Source organism: Lonchura striata, chromosome 9 (assembly GCF_046129695.1).
Source record: "Lonchura striata isolate bLonStr1 chromosome 9, bLonStr1.mat, whole genome shotgun sequence".
NCBI lineage: Eukaryota > Metazoa > Chordata > Aves > Passeriformes > Estrildidae > Lonchura > Lonchura striata.
This window is the reverse complement of record NC_134611.1, coordinates 7,297,096-7,310,616: the sequence shown is the minus strand read 5'-3', so window position 1 is coordinate 7,310,616 and position 13,521 is coordinate 7,297,096. Positions and strand designations below refer to the sequence as shown.

Here is a 13,521-nt window from a genome sequence, read left to right as displayed (position 1 = left end):
GTGCTCAGTCCCAGCAAGGCCAACGGGGCACTGATGGATCCCAGAGTCCTTCAAGGCCTTTCACAAAAGAATCCCATGGAAATTAAGATTTGCTGCACTCAGAATCCTTTGTTTGGTAGAGCAGGAAAGGAAGGAATCCTCTGAAGCTGACCCATTTGTGCTTCAGTGAATTTTTCATAAAATAGACAAAATCCTGTTTTAATCTATCCCACTCCACAACCTTCTGAGGGACTCTGTAGGTTTCTCTAAAATACCTCTGTGGTTATTGTTAATTAGAAAAAAATAATATTGCTGAAGGATTGCTTTTCAGTTGAACTTCCTGAACATATGGTTCAAACTGAAGCTGAAAAGGAAAACTTCAGGACAAACTGTATGAATTACTACTAATAATAAAATCAGACATTTTTTATAAGTCCACATTAATCTTCTTTAAAAGCTTTGGGTTAACCACATTTTTTAAATAAAACTTTTACCGGAGCGGAATTTATTAAGAGAGCTCAGTGTTGCCTTAGCTCTGTTCCACAGGGCATCAAGAGAAGTTTTATTACTGATTTCAGTCACAACAGACTTAGATCTACACAGAATGGTTTTGATAAGCCAAATGTAAAAGTTTTATTAGTTTAAGACATGAAAAACAGACATGTTACAAAGACCACTTCTAGTCTATAAACAGCCATAACATGGATAATGCATCACACTGGAGTCAGTGCTCCGGAGTGTAAATAATGTTGTGGAGGGAAGGAAAGCCTGGCCAAGTATGTACAGCTAAGAAAAACAACATAGGCCCAGCTTGTATATGGTACGTCTCTTCTACAGATCTCAAAATTAAATACAAATAAAATCTGTATCATTAGGTCATACTCACAGATGGAAAAGGAAAAATTAACCAGGCCAGGGAAAGAGGGAAGTTGATGCTCTTTGTTGTTATGTCTATCTTTGTACTTTAAACTGTAACTACTGAGGCATTATTTGAAACAGGTTTTAAGGCCATGTGGTTGCTGTTTGTCCTGGATGGGTTCTGTTCAAAGCCTCCTTTTCCTGTATGTTATAAAACAGGGTTAGAAAAACATTAAACAATGGGAAGTATTACATGGTGTCTCCAGAGGTGTCCCTGGCTGTTGGGGATTTGCTTTGCTCCCAGAGGATGGGCATAGTGGCAGTGGTGACGTGGGGCTGTGCTCTGTTATATTTATCCTAAAGATAAAAATGTGCTTTTATTGCACCAGCATTAACAACACGGCCCCTTGTTCTCCTTTGTACTTAGATCTTTTTATAGTGTGGTGAAAAAAGTGTGAATGGCTTGTAAATATACCTTGCACTTGCTTCAAGATGCCCAACTCACATTAGCTCCAGTGGTGCAGAACATGGGCCTTAAAAATCCTGAAATCCCTTTATAAATGCAATTATGGACATACCTCCCTCTACTATTCTGTGCTTCATCCTTGTATTCACTTGGAAAAACTATTTAAATGCTGTAATCTCAACCATATGGCTCAGAGCCTCAAAGAAGGTATTTAGCAGACACGTTTGTCTGGAGAATTAGGGTTTTACACAGATTATCCAGTGACTGGAGATGGGATACTCCTCTGGGCGAGGACAGGAGCCCACACCAGGAGCTGCCTTGACAGAAGGACCCTCAAATCTGTTTTGTCCCTTTCCTGTTAAACAGATCCTGGGCTAGAATAAACAGTTAGTGAGCTTACATTGGGATGAGATTTCTTTGAACAATTTTTCTCTGTAAGACCACACAGATTTACTTAAAAACAGTAAACAGATTTTAAAAACCTTTACGCATGACTAGAAACCAACTTACTGAATTGTTTAAAGTGGAACTTCCACTACTTTTGTTTGTGTAAAAAGCTTTTATGGGACTGCAAACCAATGTAATTATGCCTAGATTACTGTTTTATTTTAGGAAATGTTTCACTTGGGAAGCAGGAATGTGAGACAGAACCAGACCTAAGCCTGCTGTGTCCTACTCCTGATTTTTACCCATAGAAATTAATTTTATGGGACAGCTGGATTTTTATGCTGCTGATTAAAAAGACAAGCTGTCTTCTCAGAAGTGAGTTCATGCTTGAAGATGAGACTTCATGTTTGTTACATCTTGAGCTTTCACACTTAAAAATGTGATTATTGGACTGTTGATTTTTGTAATAGGTTGGGGTTTTTTGCATAGTCAAATACAAATTGTGTGATTTTATGGTGCATTTTACCCATTCCACAAGTTTGTATTGCAATTTAACAGTATCTTCTGAGATCATCTGTTACTTTTTGGCAGCCTAAGACTTCATGGGTATTTCAAAAGTGGCACCTTGTAGATAGGAAAGCAATGAGCAAATAAAAATACAGTTACTGATTTCTTGGGGAATATAAAAATGGGATTTCTTCTGCTTCTAGTGAGGGAACCTACATTAATTCCAGGGAGAAGGGCTTGGTCCTGGTTCTTACACAGGCCTTGAGATTGCTGCCAGAAGAATGCCTTGTTTAGCAGCCTGTGTAAGCACTGCCTGCACTGCCAGTCCAGAACACTTCCTGCAGAATAAATGTCCACAGCTGGTTCCTGCTGGGAGAGGGGCTCACTGGAGGCAGGTGGGGCAGCTGGAGTTGCTGTGGTTCCTGGGAGAGATCTAGAGCAGAGTCCTCACTAAATTAGTAATTTGATTGACGTATTCAGTTCATTTATAATAATTTACTGTGATTAGCAGAGTCACAGAAACTCAGCATAGATATCACACATAAACTAATTCTCTCTGTTTTCCTCCTCCGCTGCAGTTGTGTCTGTCACTTAAATGCACTGAAACAAAGTCTGGTGTGTTCTCTGCCTTCCTGGATGCCAGAATGGAGTTCTCTCTGTACCATAAGCTGAATGGCAAAAAGAATCCAGGTGAGTGTTCAGGAAATGAAGTCTCTTGCCAGACCCAGGTCTAAAACAATGAATTCACCAAATGAGTAATTTTAAATCAGCATCATTCAGCACCATTCTTTCCTCCTCTAATGAGGATCTGTAAAAAAGAGCAACTGGAGGTTTTAAACTACTGTGCCATAACTTTGATTCAATGATCTTCGAGGGCTTTTCCAGCCTTAACAAGAGTGTTTCTATAACTACTGGAAAAAATCTTGCTCCTTTACTGTGAAGTTATAAATGTATTCGTTTCCATCATCAACAGAAATGTGTCAGATGCCAAAGGTCTTTTCATTGTTTTCAGATTTTCCTTTCCTTGCACTGATCAGATTCTCTCCTGCAGAGATAACAACCACACAATAGCCCAGCAAAGGATGGCTGGGTAGGAGTAAGACACCACAGCGATGGTCAGATCCAAGTCCAGGACACTGAACTCCAGGCAAGCAGATTTTATTTAACATGGTGGCACCTAAAATTCATCTGCACATCCCATTCCTCTGACTTCCAGTGCAGGGCTGGGGGCATTTGCAGATCCAGAACATCCTCTTAGCTGGACAAGCAGTGATGGTTTCTGTCAGCTGCAGCTCAGAGCAGTTGTGTTTGCAAACACTGCACACACACACAGGCCCATTAGGTATCTACTGTATTTGTGCACAGGAATAACACCCACATTTCTTTAGTTCTGTCTCCTACAACAAAGGGAACAAAATGTGTTTGTGATTATATGGTAGATACGGATTCAAGGGAAGCCCAGCATTCCCAGACTGTAACCAATGGAAATTCTGAAAGTCTCCCTTGCCCTTTGCAACTTCAACAAGTTGGAATCTCTTGTGTATTTTGTATTAGCTTGTCTTGTACAGTAATTAACTTATATATGACTCCTAGGGGACAAGTGATTATGGTTTATTTCCAGATGACTCATGAGCAAGTCTGCAGAAAGAGAGTTTGTGCTGCTCTGAAAACAGGAAAATGGAATATTTAGTGTTGCTGATGATACCAGTTCTGGCTGCGGAGCTCAGGCACAGGCAAAGGGGCTGGAAACTCATCAGCTTGAGTGCAAGGGCCTGTTGAGACCCTGCAAATGCTCAAGCTCTGCTCCCAGAGCATTTGATTAGGACTAGAATTACAGCAAAGATCCAGGCAGTGATCCTGCACTGTGTGAATAATATGTGTGTGTGCAGGAAGAATAAAAATCATTCAATCATCATTCAAATCCAGGATTGTGACATCACATTTTTATTTTCCTTGTGATCTCTCACTGATTGAGTGAAGCAAGGTGGGAAACTCATTCAGCTCTTGCAGAATGACCAGGGATGACTGATCCAGAGGGAGCAAAACCAAGCAGTTCCTTACATACACAGTAAAGCCATGGGCATTCTATGGAAGCTAGGAATTCCTGAGTCTAGCAGGTCCCAAGGCAAGATGGCCCTGTGTCACCTGGTATGGACATTCTTTCTTCCAATTGCATCAACAGAGTGTTTGAGAGGAAAAAGGGACTTGAGGTCACCTTCAGCTAAGACATCAGTGGTTTAGTCTTGTCCTGAGTCGATCAGCTGGGAAAAACATGCCAAGTCTGTCATTTATTTTTAATAGATTATCTGCACATAATCAAATTTCTGATTTATTGAGTTCAAGCACTCCCAGTGATGCTGGAGTTGGCTCTAGCCAGCATCAATGGTTATGAGGGGCCTGCCCAGCTGGATTTGATAGAAGGAGAAGACAGATGATATCTGAGATTGCTGTAAGGCTGCCAGAACTAATTTACCCCTTCCAAAATCCTGAGCTGGCCTTTGAACATTTGAACTGTGATTGAATTAGAGATTGATTATGGCAGTCAGTGTTTGTGTCATGAGGCTTTGAGGTTTTGATGGCACTAAACAGTCCTAATAAATTAAAATATTTAGTGTGACTTTGCCTAAAATGACATGAGCTTCCTCTCATGTAGTAATTCTGTGGGTTATTTCAAACAGCACTATTAAAATTATCATTCCTCCTAACATTTTAGGCTGGAAACTTTGCAAGTGTCCTTAGGAATTACTATTTCACAGTCTTATATTTTAATCTGGGTGCCTTTGGTGGTCCTAACCCATATGTTCTTGAGAATCCTCAGCCAGAACTGAATGATAAACTGTTTAGTCCAGTAGAAGTAAATTTAATTCATTTTGAGGAAATGAAAGGGGAAAAGTCCAACTAAAACTAAACCCCAAATTCAGAAGCAAATTATTCTGAAAAACAGACTTAGAATTCAAAGATCCAGAGAAAGCCTTTAAGGTTTTCAGAAATCAGATCCTTATGTTTCTATTCCTTTCTCAGAGCATAGCACAGGTGTTCACTGAAGTCACATTTCCACAGGTCAGATTTGCAAAGGAATTCTTCATGTAGGTACCTCACCAGGGGACAGGCTTTGAAACTGAGAGTCAGATTTTTGAGAAAAAGGAGATTTTCAGATCTGGACACATCTTTCAGCTTCAAATGAAAGCTGTGCATTTCAGAAAATAATTCTAGTAGAATTCTGCAAAACCAAGCCCATTGTATGAAACCCCAGCCACCAGATTTGATGCATTTTTAATTCTTGCCCACAAAAGGAAGGCATGAACACTGATCTGTTTGTTGCCTATGAAGCCAGAAGCTCCTGGGTATAAACCTTATCTCTGTAACACAGCTCAGCTCACAACATCTTCCAGTTTTACCACATGGAAATTTAGCTCTAAAGCATCAGTGGTGAGTCCGTTCTCATCAGCATCTTTGAGGAGAGGTATTAAAGTTTAAAAAGCTTTCAGCATGTCGAGTGCTCACAAGCATTTATTGGTTTTTCCATGAGCACGTGGCATTGTTCAGTAAAGCAATCCCTGCTTTAAGATTTGAACTTGTCAGGGATGAACACTTACGGTGGTTCAGGAGACCTACATGAGGCTGAGTTTGACATTCCTCTTAGCAAAAATGTTTGAGAGGAGCTGAGTCAGTGACACTGTTGGTGTGGAATCATTCAGCAAGGCCAATTATGCCTTATTTGCCAATTAATAATTTAATTTCCCAATTTAGTTGCTTTTATTTGCCAGTTATTAATTTAGTTGGCAAGGGGCTCTCAGGTTTTACAAATTATAAAATGAAATGTAGTTTTTTTCCATCTGAAAATAATGTCCTCCCTTTCTAAATCTTCTCCCCTAAAAGTCATTTAACATCATGGAAAAGGTACCTGAGCGCAATAAGAAACTTGCATTCCTATTTTTAAATATTAACTTGAATCAAGGGCACACTGTAGGTATTTTATCACCTGACAGAGTAGCAGCTTATCAGTCCTGTTGTGAAACATCTCTAAAACTTGCCAGACACTTGTTATACTTTGGAGTTGCATAACTGCAGTCTTAGGTCTTGTAATTCAAATTTGTATACATCCTAAGTGAAGTGCAGAATTTAAGCAGAAGGTCTAACATGTGTAGGTAATTTTTTATTATGGGCATTTATATGCCATAGGGTAATTATTCTTTGTCGTGTTCTATAGCCCTTGAGAAAGGTTTGATTTATGTAAAGGTGTTCTTCAATTTAATGCTGTAAAATTGATAAGGAAATGTGTTCAGGGCTTGGTTTTGTGCAGTGTTCACCATCCTGATCCTGATTCAACACGGCACTGAAGCACAAGCCGAATATTCAGCCCTCAGGTAACACATAACCTCTTATGTGTCAGTAATATTGGAATAGAAATACACTTAGAACAGAAATACTGCCCCTGGCATTCCTGCTGAAGCACTGATAAGCTAAACAAAGCACTTTTCAAAGCCTAATAACCGGATGGGATTTGTAGCATAAACAATGCTCCTTGTTAGTCACCAGTCCCCAGGGCATCTTCCTCACTTTGTTACAGATAAATTAGCAACAAATGAAATGCTGTGTGTGATTTCCTGCCCTGGGTATGCCTGTGTGCTCACGTGCCAGTGTGAGAGCTGTCATTTATTATTTATCCAAGAGCGTATTCATGTCCTCAGTGTGATTTAATTACTTATTAAAGGTGCCAGACTGGCAGATGCAGAAGCTGGAGCAGTTTGGTTGTCCAGAGACATAGGCAATGACATCCTCTCCAGGATGTTGCAGTGCTTTACCCCAATGGACTCCCCCAATCTCCAAGCTCAGCTCTTTCTCTCCAACCTTTTCCCAGGTTTTCTGCTCAATGTGTTAAGTTCATAAAGGCTACTAAGAGAGATGTAAGTCCTGTGGTTTTTAGACAGGAATGTTAATACTCTGGAAAATGGTTTGAACACATTAGGTCAGTCTGTTTTAGCTAGGCCACTCAAGCATTGGATTAGTACTAACAGAGGTGAAACCCCTTCTAACTAAATAATAGCAAAAGATAATATTTGTAAAGGTAGAAAGAGCCCAGAAGATTTCATTCTGCTTGACAGGAGCTGTGTGCTGTGGCTCTACTGCAGGCACTCAGGCCTTACCACAGACACACTTGTCTTGGAGTCTACAGACTTAATTCTGCACTGTTTGAAGAAACAGGATTTTGGGTCCATTTTTTATGTCCCTCTAAGCCTATTACTGCTCACTTGTGCCCTTCAAAGCATTTCTCCTGCCCCCAGGCACAGCTGGATGCAGGGCAGCAGGGAATCTTCTCTCACTTCCATCAGCACACAGGCTTCAATGGGGAAACTAAGATTTTATTTGGCCTAACTGAATTTGACCAGAGAAAGGCTGTTAAATAACAGCAAGGTTCCTTTTCCATAGCTCCAGAATATTTTGAGGAAAATAATAAACACAGGAAAATCCAAACTTCTGTGAATGTACATTAAATCAGTACATACATTGCCCCAGGACAGCCTTTCCTGTTGCCTTGCTGACATTGTGGTCCTACTACATGCCTAAAAGTTGTAATTCTGGATCATTTTGTCTAAATTGTAGGTTGAGCTTTTGTTGGTGCTTGATCTTTGGTTGGTCTGTAAAGCACAACTGCAGTGCCAGAACCAGTGTGTGTTCTTAATGAGCTCCCTGTTTTGGCTCTGGAGTTTGAGCTGGCAAACACTGTTGTGCCTATTTTAGTTTGCACAGTTGAATAGTTCCATCAAAGCCAACAGGTCTGGACATGCCAACCACTGGCATTGCTGCATTATTAATTCCCAATTTTACACATCCAGTCTCTTGATGTACTCCACAAAAGCCTACCCAACCAAAAATGGAGCCTGTGAGGTACAAAGATGGGCCTGAGAGGTGGGAAGGTGGGAAACATTTCTGGCACTGTTCTGGAGCAGGGCCTACGTGATGGCCTTTGACACAAACTGAGGGGATTTTGACTGAGATAGGATTTGCATGACACACCCCCAGTGAGTCCCATCTGTGTCTGAATTCCATCCTGGAATGTGAGAGTGGGGGTTTCTGGATATGTAGGAGGCTTCACAGAGCTCAGCTCAGAACCAGCATGCCCCTGGTTCCTGTGCGTGAGCAAAACAGAGCAGCTGTTGGAGAGCAGCATGAAAGCAAGGGAGAAATCTCTCAATGCAAACAGAAGGGACAGACAAGATTAGCTTTTAGCTTAAAAAATTATCCAAGTGCAAAATGCAGTAACCAAAAATATAATTGCAACTTCCCTGGCAGTCTGTCCAAGAGAGGCTGACCCCTCTGTGGGAGTTGGCTTTTCCTCTTTGGAATGTGCCATAGCAAGAGAACCTTCAAACATGAAAGAAAATGTGTTCAAAATTCTGAGGCAAACTGAAGTCTATTTTGAAATAAAACCAAGAAAAATGACATTGATATAGACATGAAGGGAAATCGAATTTGGTTTTGACAGATAGGTACACAATAACTTGTTTATTTAATATATAAATGTTGCAGTATCAGGACAACTCACACTTCACAAACCTGTAGCTCTCCTACTCTGTCAGCTGTGGTTGGGTTTGAGACACTGTTGTGTTATTCAATAGCAAATTGTGGCTGGGACATTTTCACCCAGTGTTTCTATTTTTGAACACAGATTCTTCTTCCATTAAAGAATAATTTTTCAGTACTCCATTTAAAAACGTGTCTTTTAGTGCTTTTCACACTACCTTTCAGATGCTGAGAAAGGAATATTCTTTAATAACGTAGCTGTTAATTTTCCATTTAAAAATAATGATCAACTAACTAACAGTTTATTTGGTGAATATTCTATGCTGGTAATAATGTTTCTGAGTAATGAGACAATGGTATATAATTGGTATAAAGGAACATAGAGTTCTAAAAATTATTTTGTTTAGAGAGATTAGAGATATTACCAGAATTAGTTTCCCTGGCAGTACATACCAGCACCCTGGCACAGAATCAAAGGGGTTACTTCTTGGAAATTGAGTTTGTGATTTCCCTGACCTTGAAAAAAACACATCTTAAAGAAACCCCCTGATCTTACCTGTGGATTAATCCCTGACTGCGGTGAGTACTGGAGGTATTTGGTGCACAATATTAAGTGTGAGGATACTCTCATCATCAGGATCTGTATGGCATAAAACTGGGACACAGCCCCACCTGCCAAACTGGTGCCTTAGGGAGTCACCTTTTCAGCACACCTGTGGGAGCAGGATCTCAAAGTGTCACTGTGTTTGTGACCAGCAGGTCTCTGCCATAGTTCTTATCCCTGTGCTGCATTTTTTGTCCTGGGCACAAACTGAAATTGTATCTGAGACATTTAATACATGTGCATTTTCAGAGGGGCTGCTGCCATCACACTGCCAACAGTTCCATGATGTCAATTAACGTCAGCCGGAAAATGTTGTAATTGCCAAAGCCCACTCTCACTTGTGACCTTGTTCACTAAAAAAAGATAAGGTACTAAAATAGAAGTGCAGATATCAGTGAGAAAGTCAATGAAAAGGCAGAAATAAAAAAGCATAGATGGGAGATGAACGTTAGGGAAACAACTGAGACAGTGAGAGCAGGGGAGGGAAGGGTGCAGTATCAAATTGGGCTTTTGCTGAGCAGAAATGATGCTGTAAAGGTGTAAATATTTTATTCTGTTCAAGTCACTCTTTGTAAAGGTTGCCAATTCTGAGATTTTTCCCTGAAATTGTTGAGGCAGATCATTCCTTAAGGATGTTACTGTTTCCCTCTTGCCTAAAGGTGGAATGACAAGATCTGGTACCAGTCTCTTTTATAAATGTAGGTCAGTAGCTTTCTACCTAAAACCTGCTTTGTCCCCAGTGAAGCTTTTTATGGAATTTAATGAGATATCATAGTTCTGTGGCTCTATTTCCATCTTTTCTGTTTCAGTTTATCAATACCTTCCTCACTGGCATATGATAAACCTTAACCATTATTTGGAAAAGCAGTTATTATTTTTTTCTGAAGCTCCTATAGTAAACTATGTTATTATTCTGTGTGAAAAGTGTGCCTGCAGTTGTACTCTGTATGTACGCTGTATCACATGGGCTAAGATAACTCTATCTGGGAGTCTGCAGCCAAGGAGCCCAGAAATTACTCCAGTCAAAACAAAATTAATTATAAAAGACTAGAAATGCTACCCCAAGCCTTGAGAGTTTTAATGAGATTACTGTTTCTTACCAGCATTAAATCTGTGGGGATAAGGAAATGCTCACTGAGTTAAGATGTGCTAAAAAAAGTGTAAAGAAGAGCATAAATGGCTCAGGAATTTCAGGAATCCCACTGGCTTAAACACTCTTTTTATTTAAAGCAAATGTTCTCATAGTTGAATGACTTCCAAGAAGGGCCTCAAGTGATGAAAGTATTTCCATCTAATGTGAAAACACTTGAAAGATGCTTATTCCATGTGAAAATATTGCCACCTTTCAGAAAAGCCTGAATATGAGACTCCCTCTCAGACAAGGTATTGATGTTCAGAACATACAAAATATCCAGAATTTCTACTATTTTGACAATAAATAGATTTTAATCACTTTTATCTCCTATAGCACCCAGGGAAAGTATTTCAGAGTATTTTACAAAACAGATACTTAAGTAGCAGAGTGAAAAATTTTACATTCATCATCCTGACATTGCTCCCTTTTCCCTCAGGGCATGACTGACCTGGAAAGTACCACTGAGCATCTGCAGGGAAAAGCAGTGGGGAAACAAAACCTGTAGAGACCAGCAAGGCACTGAGAGTCAAACAACTCTGGTTCACAGCAGTGGCTTTTAAATTCTTATTTTATGATTTTTAGATATTCAGTTATACTGAACAAACTCCATTTAATAAATTCTGAATTGCCCACATTTGGAGAATAAACAGTCACTGCTTTCTTCATGAAAGCAGAATAACTTCCAATACACAGCTTGATTCAAAAGTGGCAGCAAGGTGCCAGAGATTGTGACAGGGTGTGAAGGGATGAGTGGCCCAGCAAGTATCAGAGCAGTTTGTATTGTGCAATAATTCATTGCACACAAATTGGGAATTGGTTTGATTCTGGTTTCTGCATCTAAAAATCCCAATGTGCCTCACTACTACAGAACACCATGGGGATTACTGGATGCTTCTAAAGCTTTTGTAAGATGGTCAGCAAGTGCAGACTTCCAGAAATCAAATCAACTGAGCTACCTAAATTTGATTGGAAAGTGGAGGTAGATTGTTTTATCTTGTTTTCTAAAGGCAAGAAATGTGCAAGTACATAACTAACCACCAAGGGTCAGTGTTCAGTGTTTTTACATTCTGATATCTTTGTTCCCAAGAGCTTGGAAAATCTCTTAGATGCAGTACTGTAATTAGGATTTTCCAACAGTATTTTTAAACTACCAGTGAGATGCGTATGTGCCATACGGAATATGGGAAAATTGGAAAATTCAAGTGTCTGGATAGGGGCTTTTGTCAGCCAGCTACCAAGTTATGTCTGAACTGACTATTGTTCATATTCCTGGATATAATGATGCAAGTCCCATTGAAAATAATAAAAAACACCCTAGGAAGTGGATTTTATTTTTATGAATAGCAATTAAGTTACTGTAGCAAATGCCATTCTTCTGTTTTGTTAAGAAAGTTAAGACAGCCCTGACTGAGAGATTGTCAGGTGCTTTGTCAAGATGGCAAGGGATGCACTGTCAAGAGGAGTGAGCACATTTAAAATAGGTTCCTGTGGAGAGAAGTAATTTAACCTGACTTTAAAACGTAGTAAGTGTGGGTATCAGACATCAGGAGATTGAGCTGCAGTCCTGGCTGGCCTCCCCTGTTTCTGGGATGCTAATATAGGTCATAATCCTTGACTGGCACAAACCCAGAATGTACTGACAGACATTCATATAAACTGCAGCTCATGAAGAAATCTCCAACCAGGCTTACAAAATAAACCCAACCCACCTCACTCTCCATAAGGCAGAGATCCCTTTGTTCCCCTTCTGCCCCACGGCTGAGCTCCCGGCACAGCTGCCCAGTGCTGGGGAGCTTCCAATGTGCCCCCACTCAGCTGTGACACGAAAGATGTAAAAACCGGGCAGATTCCTGTGTGGAGCCGACTTTATTTCTCTGTAGACACGGCCAAGCCCTTGCAGTGCTGACGCTGCTGTGTCTGGGTGAGCACTCAGCCACCTGGAGCCCGTGTGACCAGGATGCAGCAGCCGGGAGCACAGGGCTGAGCCGATCCGTGCTGACATAATCCCACATTGCCCTGCACACCTGCCTGGTTTGTACACGGATCTCAGCCTCACTCCCTGCCCCAGCCAGGCCGGATCGCCCTGCCAGCACTGCCGTTCTTCCCTTAGCAATAATCATTTCTGGATGCTTCTGAATGCGCTTTCTTGGGAAAGGACATAAAATTAGGGAAACAACATAGTAAAGAGGGATAAAATAAAAGCTACTAGAAATTTAAAAAGAGCAAACACTAAAAAAAACTAAAATGAGCAGTACAAATCCTAGCACAGAATTCTGTGGGATTTTACTGTAAAAACCTTTTATTCCTTATTCTATTTTTAATAAGGATTTATGTTAATCTTCCATAGCAACCAAATCTCTTTAAGAACCTTTGGTGAAGGAAACAGTAATAGGGTTTTTCCAGAAATCCAAGTCCACACTCAAGTCTATCAGTTCTGGAGAACACTTGGAGGAGAAATAGTTACGTAAATACCATCATGTCATCATCACAATTTTAACCTTTGTAAGGAAAAGTAGAATCAGTAACAGAAAATTTGTATCTTGAAGATCAGACAAAAAACAGCAGATGCTGTCTGTAGCAGTTATTATTCAAGTTGTTTAGTCCACTCTTAGGCTGACCTAAATACTGATGTGTTTAATGCCGCAATACGGAAGTGGTCATAAAATTGAATCAGCTAAGAAAAAAATAATGGTTGAAATTAGTAAAAAAGGCTGGTGGAGGGAAAATTTAAATAAGTTCTTCTGCTGTAACAGGAAAGGGACAGAATAAACAGATCTCCTTAGTGTAAGGTACTGAGACTTTTCTCTGAGTGTTTGAAGCAGAGTGCTCCAGCAGACAGGATCCTGGCTCAGGCATCCATAAATTCTGATCAAATGAGGCTAATCTCTTCCTGTGAAACAAATACAGTATTTTCTGGAACAAAAAAAATCAAACAAAAATGTACTTGTACGTTTTAGCTAACGTGTAGTGAACTAAAAGATGAAAAGAAGGTGTGTGGTGGGCTTTGATGTGCCATGAGGGCTCCACGCAGAGCCTTGGCTGCGAGCCCTGGGCTCTGCT

General features: G+C 40.3%; 1 protein-coding gene across 2 annotated transcripts in view; it reads left to right on the top strand.

Annotated features, from left to right (window-relative positions):
* Positions 1-1,241: 1,241 nt before the first annotated feature.
* Positions 1,242-13,521, top strand: part of HOOK1 (hook microtubule tethering protein 1) — a 36,720-nt gene continuing 24,440 nt past the window's right edge. The window contains exons 1-2 of one of the 2 annotated variants that reach the window (XM_021542301.3): positions 2,842-2,887; positions 3,249-3,344. The gene's annotated coding sequence lies outside the window, so the exon portion shown is untranslated. Of the gene's footprint in view, positions 3,345-13,521 lie in introns of both variants that reach the window. The other variant, XM_077785325.1, reaches the window with a different exon arrangement.